At 36.0% G+C, this 12,893-nt stretch overlaps 1 protein-coding gene across 23 annotated transcripts in view; it reads right to left on the bottom strand.

The window, feature by feature from the left end:
• The window catches only part of CLASP2 (cytoplasmic linker associated protein 2), a 178,020-nt gene that overhangs the window by 108,129 nt on the left and 56,998 nt on the right, over window positions 1-12,893 (bottom strand). The window lies entirely within an intron of this gene.

Genomic DNA, 12,893 nt, shown 5'->3' with positions numbered 1-12,893 from the left:
CCAGGAAAGCAAATGTGAAAGAAATGAGCGTCTTGAAATTAACTTTAAATACACAAATGATTTTTTTATTGCACATACACAATAAAAAAGTAAACTTAATAGGCAGTAGTTGTTTAACAGCCAATAATTAGCTATTGTCTTTCAGCTCCAAATACACTATTTTATATTGTGATGCTGGGCCTAGGACTGAGCAAACCATTTTTCTGCTGATTCTAATGGTTTCCTGTTAAACTGTGTCAATAAGGATGCTGGAAAGAATGAAAGCTGAAGGAAGAAGGGACCTGCTCCTTCCTAACTACTTCCTCTTCTTGTCAGTAAAACCCTAGCAACTCTGGCAGGTTGCTCATTTCAATAGCAGTTCCAGACTGCAGTTTTTCTAACATTCACTGAAACCAGCTCACTATGCCTGACAGAGACACCAGATAGCTAGTACCTGCTCCACAGAGGTCAAGTCACAGCTCTGCAGGGCCTCTCCTCTAAGCCTCTATGTTTCAATAATTTTAAACTCATTTTGTTCTTCCAGCTTTAGGGGTAGGAGCTATTTACTGTGATTGCTACATCCATGATACTTTATTTTTTATTTTTATTTTTTTCAAATTAACCAGTATTTAAATGGGGAGGGGAGTTGTTTAACAGAAGTAGTATGAATTATAAATATTATTTCCCGGGTAGTCAGCTGCTATATGTAATTGTTGTGCAGAAGACACTAAAATAGTGTCTTTGCTCTTAATGACAGTGGAGAAACCAGAATCAACAGAGGTAACTTGGTTTCATGGAGAACTGTCGTCACAAAGCTCAACTAAGGAATCTTAACACAGCTGCTGAGAGTACTGTGGTATAGGTAGCTGGGGAGGAGACACCTGTTTGGGGGGGAAGGAGAATAAAGCCAGGAAGGCTCTGCACTGATGGATTGTGAAGCCGGCAGAAGGGTCAGTAATCTTCTCGCCTCCTCGGCTTCTTCCATAATACTTTAGTGTTCTCTTCTTGCATTCTTAATTCATCAATACCCATTTAACAAATTATATTAAATTCTCTCTGCAAAAATAACTTGTGGATTCTGTCTTCTAACTGAAATCTGGCTGATAACTCTATTATTTATTTTCTTCGTGGTAAAAATCCAACACATGAAATGGTTTTCAAATACCTAAGATGTACATTCCAATGGACAATTCACTTAAAAAATCTCTCTGGTTAAAAAATTAAACAGAAAATATCTCTTCAATTAAGTTTATCATCTACCAAAGGAAATATTAATACTGCAAAACTGGACTTAAAAAAGTCATCCTAAAAAATAAAAAATACTCAGGATTTCCAAAGGTGTATAAAAAGCTCCTTATCTTAAAAACAAACAAAAACCTCAGAAGGTCTTTGTATATGCGTTTTAACAGCAATAAGAGATGGACCACAGAACAGCATAAAGTTTAAGGCAATATAAAACTGCAAATTAAAAGCAATGACAATTTCATAAACTAAAAGAGGAATGGATGTATGCTTGCTATAGGAAATTCAATTAGAAGAGTAAATAAATTATAGTTACTCCCTAGATATTAAAAAATCCAATAAAATAATAAAACTCCCAACCCCATGCCCATAATCAGTACTAGTAACTAACTGATTACCTGAAAATAATCAGCTAAAGCAAAGAAACAAAAAGATAGCTAACCATATTATCTTAACATCTTATAAGATACTACATTCATTTACAATCTCTTAATATGGCAGGGTTTATTGCTTTCGACAGTGGGTCCTCTGATAGGAGTGCATATGCCTAGATTTTTACAATTTCTTCCCAATCTTTCACAGTTGTCTTTGTCTAAGCCACTGAACAGAAATTTCCTTAGGGACTGGTCCTTACCAAGCAGTTCCTAAACATTCAACACAGTTTTCATAAAAACAAAGTTCTTTCCACATTCATTAATATATTTTGTTCCTTTATATTACCACTTCTTGCAAATTACTTTGTTACAATAATAAGAGCAACCATTAGGCAAGTTTGAGAACAAACAACTGACGCCTAGAAAGTATACATCTCAAGTGGTAGAGGAGACCTGTGCAGATGTACCAGAGCAGAGCCAGTTAACAACCTTAGTGTACTAAAGTGTGGAAGACAGAAAGTTTTACAGAGGAATGGAGAAGTGAAGGGGAGATCAGTATGAAGGATTACTACAGTGTATATGCAGTTTACTAAGGTATCATACATACAACAGAATGCTAACGTCGATACATTAACCCGCCAGCCATAACACAATGTCAAAATCCTTCAAGGGGATGCAGAGCATCTGAACAGATCCCAGATAAGGCCAGAAAAATGTGCCAATGACTAAGGACATACATAGGAAAGTCTAACTTTGAAAGTCACAATTTACTCTAATCATAATTTCTTTATTATGCAGTAATTTCTTATGACTAGGGCCAAATAAGCTAGTAGGGAGTGGTGGGGGAGTAGAATATAATGGCTTTTAAAAGTCCCACAGAAGATGCAGAGACAAATAAATGCAGCCTTGTGACTATCTCAGATGTGACAGTTAGGTCTCTAAACCTGGACATGGGCATTACCAAATTTGGTAAGAACTTGCATGGTCTGAATAGTTAACCCTAATCTACCTCACTCTTACCTTGGAGAATCACTTTGTTTAAGCAGAGGGGCTGCTAATGGGAGTGTTTGGGATATACGAATAGTGTAAAGACAGAGGACATTCTGAGCTCCCCATTCTAACCTTGCTTATACCTTGCATGTATTACAAGTAAACCTTTTTACAATCCATGTTTGCCTAATGTTTCCCCTCACCTTGGTTTTGACTGTCTGGCCTACAAAGTAGGAAAAGGATGCCTGCATAGGGAATAAACTGTTGAATGAACTGTTTTATCTCACAATCATCACTCCATTTTCTGATACAGCTTTAAAAAGTTCACCCAAAAATACTATAAAATCCCTTTAGCGCCAGCAAGGAGAATGAGTTACATAAGAATACAGTCAAAAAGAGTAATGGGCCACGAATAAACTGTTGAATGAACTGTTTTATCTTGCAATCATCACTCCATTTCCTGATACAGCTTTAAAAAGTTCACCCAAAAATACTATAAAATCCCTTTAGCACCAGCAAGGAGAATGAATTACATAGGAAGACAGTCAAAAAGAGTAATGGGCTTTAATGTCAAATATTACTCCAAGAAAAGGAGAATGAGTGTGCACACCAAGAGGAGATGTGTTTAGATAAATTACGTTTGAGAGCAGCAGCACAAGTAGAGGTTGGGCTGAAGGGACAAGCGAAGCTGGCTTCCAATTCTACTAAAGCTCTTTCAAATATAACTGTGTTAACAATCATACCAGAAAATATTAATGGGCTGAAACAGAACAGAAGAGCTTTGCCCAGCTGTCTAACCACTCTAAAACAGAGGTCAGTAATTTTTTTCTGTAAAAGACAAGAGAGCAAATATTTTAGACTTTATGGGCCATATGGTTCCTGTTGCCATTTCTCAACTCTGCCATTGTAGCCCGAAAGCAGCCACAGACAATATACAATGAACAAGGTTGTATTCCAATAAAGCTCTAGTTGTGGACACTGAAATTTGAATTTCATATGGTTTTCACACGTCATGCAATATTATCCTTCTTTTGACTATTTTTAATCATTTAAAGATGTAAAAAATATTCCTAGCTCATGGGTGAAACAAAAACAGACAGTTGGCTGGATTTGGCCTGTGCACTATAGTTTGCTGATCCCTGCTCTAGAATCCACTCTAAGCTGGTAATCACTTGGTTGGGAAGCAGAGGGAGGGGAAGGGGGATTAGAGGGTACTGTCATTCAGGAGATACCATGGTTTCTAGTGTGCCAGACTGCCTAGACGAGGCATTCTCAGAAATCCTCAAATACTACTTTAAAAGGTTCAAGTATAAAGAGAAAACTCCATTCTACTTAGTCCTTAACTACTAATAAGGTGAAGTGCTGGATACAATGGTGAATGAAACAAAGGGTAAAGTACAGATACAGGAGCAAGGAGAGCAAAGTTTTAGAGATGGAAAGAGGCAGATTCTTCTCAAGCTACAGTGAAGCGACTAGCACTGAAGAGAAAGATAAATGCTGGAAAAACAACATGGAGGGAAATATGGCAGGAACCTTGATGAAATTCATACAAAATTTATAATTTTTAAAGAGAGTTACACTAATGAAAGCACTATCAGTGCTTTTGAAGAGTGCTATGAAAAGACAGAAAAGCTTTCTGGATCCCCAACTTTCTAAGGGAAGTAGGTTGAAAACGACAATCAGCTGAAAACACAGGACATTTTGATACAAAAGAAGAAAAGATTTCAGGGGCAGAGCCCAGAGTCCAGGGCGAAACCAAGAACAGAAGAAAACACTGATTTAGAGAAGCACACCCAAAGAGAGAATGAAACCTTCATGATGGAACATTCATGACCCCTGTAATAAGGGAACTAACAGCAGGTTCCTGTTGGATTTCAAAATTGCTATAAATCAGTGACTACTATGAAGTTCCCGTTCCTTCCCCCAACCTTTTTAAAGAAACTTATTTATTTAATTTATTTTTAAAAAATTTTTGGCTGCATTGGGTCCTTGTTGCCGTGCGCAGGCTTTCTCCAGTTGCGGCGAGCTGGGGCTACTCTTCGTTGCGGTGCACAGGCTTCTCATGGCGGTGGCTTCTCTTGTTGCAGAGCACAGGTTCTAGGCACACGGGCTTCAGTAGTTGTGGTTCACGGGCTTCAGAGCACAGGCTCAGTAGCTGTGGTGCACGGGCTTATTTGCTCCACGGCATGTGGGATCTTCCCGGACCAGGGCTCAAACCCGCATACCCTGCACCGGGCAGGTGGATTCTTAACGACTGCGCCACCAGGGAAGCCCTCCTTCCTTTTTTTTTTTTTTTTTTTTTGCGGTACGCGGGCCTCTCCCGTTGCGGAGCACAGGCTCCGGACGCGCAGGTTCAGCGGCCATGGCTCACGGGTCTAGCTGCTCCGCAGCATGTGGGATCTTCCCGGACTGGGGCACGAACCCGTGTCCCCTGCATTGGCAGGCGGACTCTCAACCACTGCGCCACCAGGGAAGCCCCTCCCCTTTTTTTAATGGGAGTGTCTATTATGGTTTTTCTGTCCTGTATGTTGAGTATGTGGGGTGCAAGTAGATGTCTTTTTAGTTCAGAGGCCTCTGCATGGAGAGGAGCCACACCAGAGGATAGAAACCTCATGCATCTGGACCTGATGCAGATCAAAGGATCACAGACTTTGAGCCTGATGGTATAATTAGGATGAGACTTTGGGGAAATGTCCATGAATGCATTTTGTGTGTAGGAGGCATGTTAATTATCGTGGTCAGAGGGCAAGCTGCAGTAGGCTGGCTGCAAGGGTAGCAGCAACAATTGCTCTCATTCTTGACAATTGCTCCTTTTACAATGTGACTTTGCAGATTTCCCTATTGAAAAGTGGAGTTCCCAGTAAAGAGGTGGAGAAGAGTAACTGAGAATTCTGGTTGAGACAAGACCTAGGAGAGGCTGAAGGGGTCCCTGATTGGTTATTCCCCAGTGTCCAGCAGAAAAAAAACTTCTCAGAGGAAAGCTTCTAGAATCCCCAATTTGAACCTAAAGGACTTCCACTAATTAAGTTCAAGCAACGAGCTCACAATCAAAGTTTAAATACATTTGATCCTTGAACAAAACAGGTTTGAACTATGCGGGTCCACTTAAACAGTTTTGTTTTTTTTTTAAAACACTGAGCTGTACACTTTGTCTAGCTATCTAGCTATCTATCTGTCCATCTATCTAACTATTTTTGGCCGCAGGGCCTGCAGGACCTTAGTTCCCTGACATTCCAATAAACCTTTATTTCTAAAACCAGATAGCAAGGACACATTTGGCCTGCTGGCTGTAATTTGCCAAATCCTGGTGTAGATAGAAAACCCAAAATAATATATAGTAAAATCATTAAAAATTAAACTTTAGCTAGGTGACTAGATATAAAATCAAAATATAATAATTGATTTCATTTCTATGCATCAGCAACAAAGTTAGAAATTTTAAATTAAGAAAATACTATGTCCAGGAACCTTGAGGGCATCATGCTGAGTGAAATAAATCAGACAGAGAAAGACAAATACAGTATGATCTCACTTATACGTGAAATCTAAAAAACAAACAAAAAAACAAGCACACAGATACAGAGAACAGATTGGTGGTTGCCAGAGGCAAGGGGTGGATGAAATAGGTGAAGGGAGTCAAAAGGTACAGACTTCCAGTTATAAAATAAATAAGCTATGGGATGTAAAGTACAGCATGGTGACTAGAGTTGACACTGTACCGCATATTTGAAAGTTGCTAAGGGAGTTAATCTCAAAAGTTCTCATCACAAGAGAAAAAAAGCTCTGTAACTGTGTATGGTGACGGATGTTAACTAGACTTATTGTGGTGATCATTTTGCAATATATAAAAATATTGAATCATTATATTGTACAACTGAAATTGATATAACGTTGCATGTCAACGATACCTCAATTTAAAAAAAAAAAGAAAATGCGTTGACTCTATAGATGAATTTGGGGAGAACTCACATCTTTGTAACACTGTTTTCCTATCCAGGAATGCAGTATGTCCATTTATTTATGACTTTTAAAATTTCTTTCAATGAAGTTTTACAATTAAAAAAATTACTATGCTTTTTGGGACTTCCCTGGTGGCACAGTGGTTAAGAATCCACCTGTCAATGCAGAGGACATGTGTTTGAGCCCTGGTCCGGGAAGATCCCACATGCTGCGGAGCAACTAAGCCCCTGCGCCACAACTACTGAGCCTGCACTCCAGAGCCCATGCTCTGCACCAACAGAAGCCACCGCAATGAGAAGCCCACGCACTGCAACGAAGAGTAGCCCCCTCTCGCCGCAACTAGAGAAAGCCCGCACACAGCAGTGAAGACCCAATGCAGCCAAAAAAAAAACTACGTTTTTTAACATAAAATAAAAATATTCTGAGGTATCTAGAAATAAAACAAACCAAACAAACAAAAACAAAACAAAAAAAGTGAAAAACCTTGAGGTGGAAAAAAGAATAAATTTTAATGAGACATTAAAGAACACTAAAATAAATGGGTAGATATTCTGTGTTCATGGACAGGAAGACTCAGTATCATAAAGATGTCCAGTCTTCCCAAAGTACTGCCATAATCAAGCCTCCAACAGGATTTCTTGTGGAAGTTGTCAAGCTGATTCTAAAGTTTGGAAGGGCAATGGGCCAAGAACTGTTGAGATAATCCTTATAAGAAAAGGGAGGAAGTACTGGCCCTAACAGAAATGAAGACTTACAAACCTAAGATAATGATGACAGGTTTTAGTGCAGGGATAGGCCAACTAATCAAATGAACAAAACACAAACTTCGAAACAGACCCACAAATGTACAAAAATTTGATACACGACAAAGAAGTGATTCAGATCAACAAGGAAAGTAATTCAATAATAATGCCTAAAATTCAACAAAATGCTGAGATAATGGATTATCTAGTTTAAAAAAAAAGGTTATTTCCTTACCCAATTTTAAAACTTACAGTAGACATTCTGATTCCCATGGGAAAATGGTAGTCATCCAAATTCAAATCAAATGTTTTACTAAATACTCCAAAAACCAGAGATCAAAAAGAAAAACTGTCCACAGCACATACTTGTAATACAAGTTCTCACTTCAAACTTCAATTTACAGGTAAATGGGGAAATATAAACAACCAAAACCAGCAATGTCAATTACAGAGTCCTCACTGGAGAGAAAAATCCGAGGAATCTGTATGGAAGAGGAGGATCTTGGCAGTGGAGTACGAAGACATCAAATATGGTTCCCCTCGGAACAAGAGGTAAGTAGCACTTAGAAGGTGGAGGTATTCCTTCAAAGCTTGGCGGATAAAGGAAAGGAAGAAAAAGATAACAGTTCTACTGAAATGAGATGGTATCACAGAATCAGAAGCACTGAATAGAAAGCCTTCCATGTATCATTTAGAAAAGAAGTTGCATTTCACTATACCAACAGAAGAGGGCATTCCTGAACTAACAAACAGTAAATTTTTCTTTCTGGCCCCACAGAATCACTTATTAAAAAATATTTTTAGGACATTTGAGGAAATTTGAATACAGAATGGAAGTGCTTAAAAGGAGGTATATAGTTAGAATAAACTTACAGAAAATAAAAGGGCTTAAAGGAACAAGTTAAATATCACCACAAAGAAATCAGACAAATCCACAGCATGGGACAATCTAAAAGACAACTAGCATAGACTCTTTTAAAAAAAAGTCAATGTCATGGTATAAAAATTGGTGAAGGGATTTTTTTATACATAATATTATGGAATTTTCTGGCATATGATAATTGTATTATGGTTATAATGAAGCACACCTTTAAGTCTTAGGAGGTGTATATTAAATATTTATGGCTGAAATGTCATGATGTCTACAATTTACTTTCCAACTGTTGAGTTTTGGAAAAAAAAAGAATACGTGTGGGAATATATCTATATGGAGATGGTTAAAACAAATATGACAAAATGCTAGTTATTAAATCTAGGTGATGAGTGTTTACTGCATGCCAACTTTTCTATATGCTTAAAAATTTTCATAATAAAAAGTTTGGGAAACCACTCACTAAAAAGTTAGAATAAGTACAGATAAACATCAGGAACATCAGTAACCAAAATATATCCAGTTAGTAGTATCTCAATTCAATGGAGTAAAGAATGCTTTATCCAATTGCATCGACATTAACTTGCCCATACATAAGGAAGAAAAGAAATTAAAATGAATATACTGTCACTTTATACAAAAAAAAATTCCAGATATACTTAACAAACTAAATGTAAAATAATTTATGTTTTAGAATAAATTAGACTATTTGTATAAACTTTGGGGACTAGACTAGTCCTTCTTATTCAAGACAGGAAATTGGGAAGTTAAAAAAAAAAAAAAGGATAGATATTTTACCTACCAAAACAAAAATTTTTTAATTTTGACATAAAAATGCCATAGACAAAGGAGGAACTGAAGAAATATTTGTAACTTTTAATAAAAGCATAAAAGGCCTAATATTTTAAAAACTGTAACAAACTGAGAAGACAAAACAGCCCAATTAAAAAATGGGCAAATAATAACAAATTACAACTCACACAAGAGGATATGCTAATCCCTATTAATGAATTTAAATATTCTGAATCTCACTGGAATATAAACTCTGGGAGGACAGGGTGTTTGTTCTTGTTCACTGATATTTCCCAGAGATTACGAGAATAGCAGCATACTAAAAGCTTCCAGTAAACATCTGCTAGCTGCTGGCTGGCTGGATAGACGGATGAGGATTAAGAAAAAGAAGTACCATTTTTCACCCATCACAATGAACCTGTTATATTCAAGGCCGGAGAAGGTAAAATAATGTCTTTATTAAAATTAAAAGCACATGATTCACTCTGTTATAAAGCAGAAACTAACACACCATTGTAAAGCAATTATACTCCAATAAAGATGTTAAAAAAAAAAAATTAAAAGCGCACACAACCTTGACCAAGCAACCTCATTTAGAGGAGTCTATTCTACAGATCAGAAGCACCAGAATGACCAAATACATAAGTACATGGAGACCTGCATTCTTTGTAATGGCATAAAGTTGCGAACAACCTGAATGACACTGACAGAGAAATAGTTTATTAAATCATGGTACATCAATAATGTGGAACACTGTATAGCTATTAAAAGAATGTGATAGCTCTCATTCTTGATGCTGAAGGACAGAAGGATGTTTTGTGAAAAAAAAGCAAGTTGCAAAGTGTTTACTAGTATGTTTAATGGGGGCAAAAATAAAATCTAATCTAAATACCTACACAAATAAAAATGGAGTAAGATGTGGAAGGATATCATACATAACACTGGGCAATGAGATTAGAAAAGCAAGATGGTATGAAAGGTTTTTTTTCTAAACATTTCTCTAATGTTAGACTTGTTAACAGTGGGTATACATTTTATATTTAAAAAATCAAATTATGCCATTCAATTTATTAGTAAGAAACACATAAATTGGTTCTAAAAAAGAAAAATGCCAAGTTAATGGAAAAAATTAAATTTACAGCATGCCCATCACAGAAATAATGCTTCTTACCAATTCAGTAATATAATGTAATAAATATAAGTTGGAATTGTAAGTTATTACAAACTTCTACTTTATATGGATCAAGTATAACAAATCTAACTAATGGAAAATCCCTCACATGTGTGATCTATATTAATATTTCACTCTTTTCTGAGGCAAACCTTGAAATCAATTTGCCTACCTATATGACACTATAATTTTCTAACACTTAAATCTCAGTCAAAAAGTATAGGCAAATGAAGTATGGAAAGGCCAAAACACTAAAAACCACTAACACTGGTTGGTGGGATAATGAGCATGGACAGATATTGTAATTTCTTTTCCAATTTCTTTTCTGCTTTCTTTCTTGAGCATTCCTATGGTCTCTTCAGTGCCTAACATGAAGCCTTGCACACAGTAAGCTCTACATACACATGTAGATAAAGACAATAACTCATCTGTGAAGAGACTGGGTCTTCAATATATCTACTAATTTTAATCACAATAATTTGGCTGTTTATATTAATTTCCTCCCTTCTCAAACATTCTGAATGCTTCAGAAAATAAACCTTGCACAATGAAATTTCTTTGACTTTAAGTCTTGCACAAGAGGTAAAACAAAACTGAGGACAAAGAAAATAACTACAGCAAAACACACATATTCTTAGACACAGTAGGCCATTGGGCAGTTTATTGATTTATATTTATAATAACTTATTGGTTAATTATTCAAATCTTATTTACCTTAAAACCACAGTTAAGAGAGACAGCACCAGGGCATCTTATGATGAATGACATGGGATTCACAGAAATTTAAGACAGAATGGTGACTGGCCAATCCTTAAATTCCAAATGTCATTAATAGTGTTTTGCTATATGGGATAAAAATACGAAATATGTATTATATGCGGTATTAGTGAGGAGATGACCCAGAGATAATCCAAAAAGCCCTTGACGGTGGGCCAAACACTGGGCCCTTGTTTCATCTCTGCTAATAACTAACTGATCTTGGATACATCATTTAGCTTTCTGAGGCTTAGTCTCTTCATCTGAACTGTGGTCAGATCATCTTTTAAGATCCCTTCAAGGCTAAAATCTTTTGGGTTTAGTATCATTCCCTGTCATTAAGGGGAAGAAAGGAGGAAGAAAATGAGCAAAACAAAATACACAAACAGAAAAGTTATTTGGTTTTACATAAGTTCAAAAACAAGAAATTTAGGTTTACGAATTAAAAACTTAGATCTCAAGATTAAACAACAAATTCTGTGAGATTTGTTTTATTAAATACATACTGATTTTCATGATCTTTATTTGTTTAAAAGGAAAAACATCTTTGTTGTTTGCATCACAGGAAAAAATGGGAATGATTAGCATAATTTGTGGAAAACAGATATTTAGACATTCTTAATAAAACCTCAGGTAAGACATAAAGTAAAACTAATATAAAATACCCTAAAGACAAGTAAGTACTACTGAATTTGAAAAGACAGTAATTAACCAATTGTAAGAATTCAAAGTTAAACCCATTTCAAAGTAGCCTTTGATATTAGATGGAAACAATTGAGAGAAAATACTCTGTCTGCTTGAATGAATGGGCAAGTGAGAGAGAACAACAGAACTTTGACAATTGATGATTTGGTTAATGATGTGTTTCAATGATTACATACAAGCCTCAGTGACAAATCACTAACGTCAGAATCTGGTACTAATGATAAACAAAAACAATTATATCATCACCTAATTCAATTTTTATTTTTAGAAAAGAATAGCAGCCAAAATAATTGGTACAGGAATAAGGACATTATAACTCAGTAAGCTTTAAAAAGGCAATTTCAAAAAGAAAACTCTAAAAAGTATTTCCATTTATAATGAAAAAATTACCAGTTTGCTTACTTCCAAATATTCTATTTTGCTGGGAATCATACTAGTTGAGGTTTAAAATGACTGATTTGTGGACCCTGAAAGTAGTGATCATTCCTGTAGATTATAACCTCAGAGCTTTAGGATCTAGAAGAGTTCTTATTTACCCAGTGAGATTAGTGTTGGTGGCAGTATAGCAACGTGATTTTTGTGCCTCATCTACTTATTAGATGCATGACCTGTTCAAGTTGCTTAAATTCTCTGAACTTTAGTTTGCTCATCAGTAAAACTGAGATAAAGTATCTAACTCAAAGAGTTCTGAGGTTTAAATGAGAGAACATAAGTAAAAACATCCCCCAATTTTAAAAAACTATTACCTAAAATACTATAGAGATGTAAGTATTACAAATAATCTGGTATAATCAGCAATTGTATTAAAGCCATAAAGCCAAAAGGAGGGAAAATATGTTTATCTAAATTCCTATTATGAAGCCACAAATGTTATTCAGAAAATGGACTATTTAAGGGAATTCAATTTATCCTTATTCTAATTAGCAAAGCACAAAGGTAACACTTTTGACATCCACATAATATGGATTTTTATAGCCATGATATATTTGGAAAAGGTTATGGGAGCAACCCATAACCTTTTCTTTTTTAATTCTCCTTGGCTTAAAAGCCCCACAATTACAATATGAGTAGAAAAGGTTGGCACACCGAGGCAAGGAACAAAACAAAACTAACACACAGTAAAGATTAAACACAGGTCCTACTGGCTTTAACTGGCTAGGATACTTTGCTAAAAATAGCATACATCTCTTTAATCTTGACATATATCTCTGGGAGAAGTGAAGTAAATTAAACTCCAAAACTTCAGAGCAGATTCAATCAGGATTCCAAAGAAGCTCACTTTATTATTTTGGTAATCCTTCTGAAAAGAA

This window comes from Lagenorhynchus albirostris, chromosome 10 (genome assembly GCF_949774975.1).
Source record: "Lagenorhynchus albirostris chromosome 10, mLagAlb1.1, whole genome shotgun sequence".
In the NCBI taxonomy this organism is placed as follows: Eukaryota; Metazoa; Chordata; class Mammalia; order Artiodactyla; family Delphinidae; genus Lagenorhynchus; species Lagenorhynchus albirostris.
This window is presented reverse-complemented; position numbering and strand designations above follow the sequence as displayed.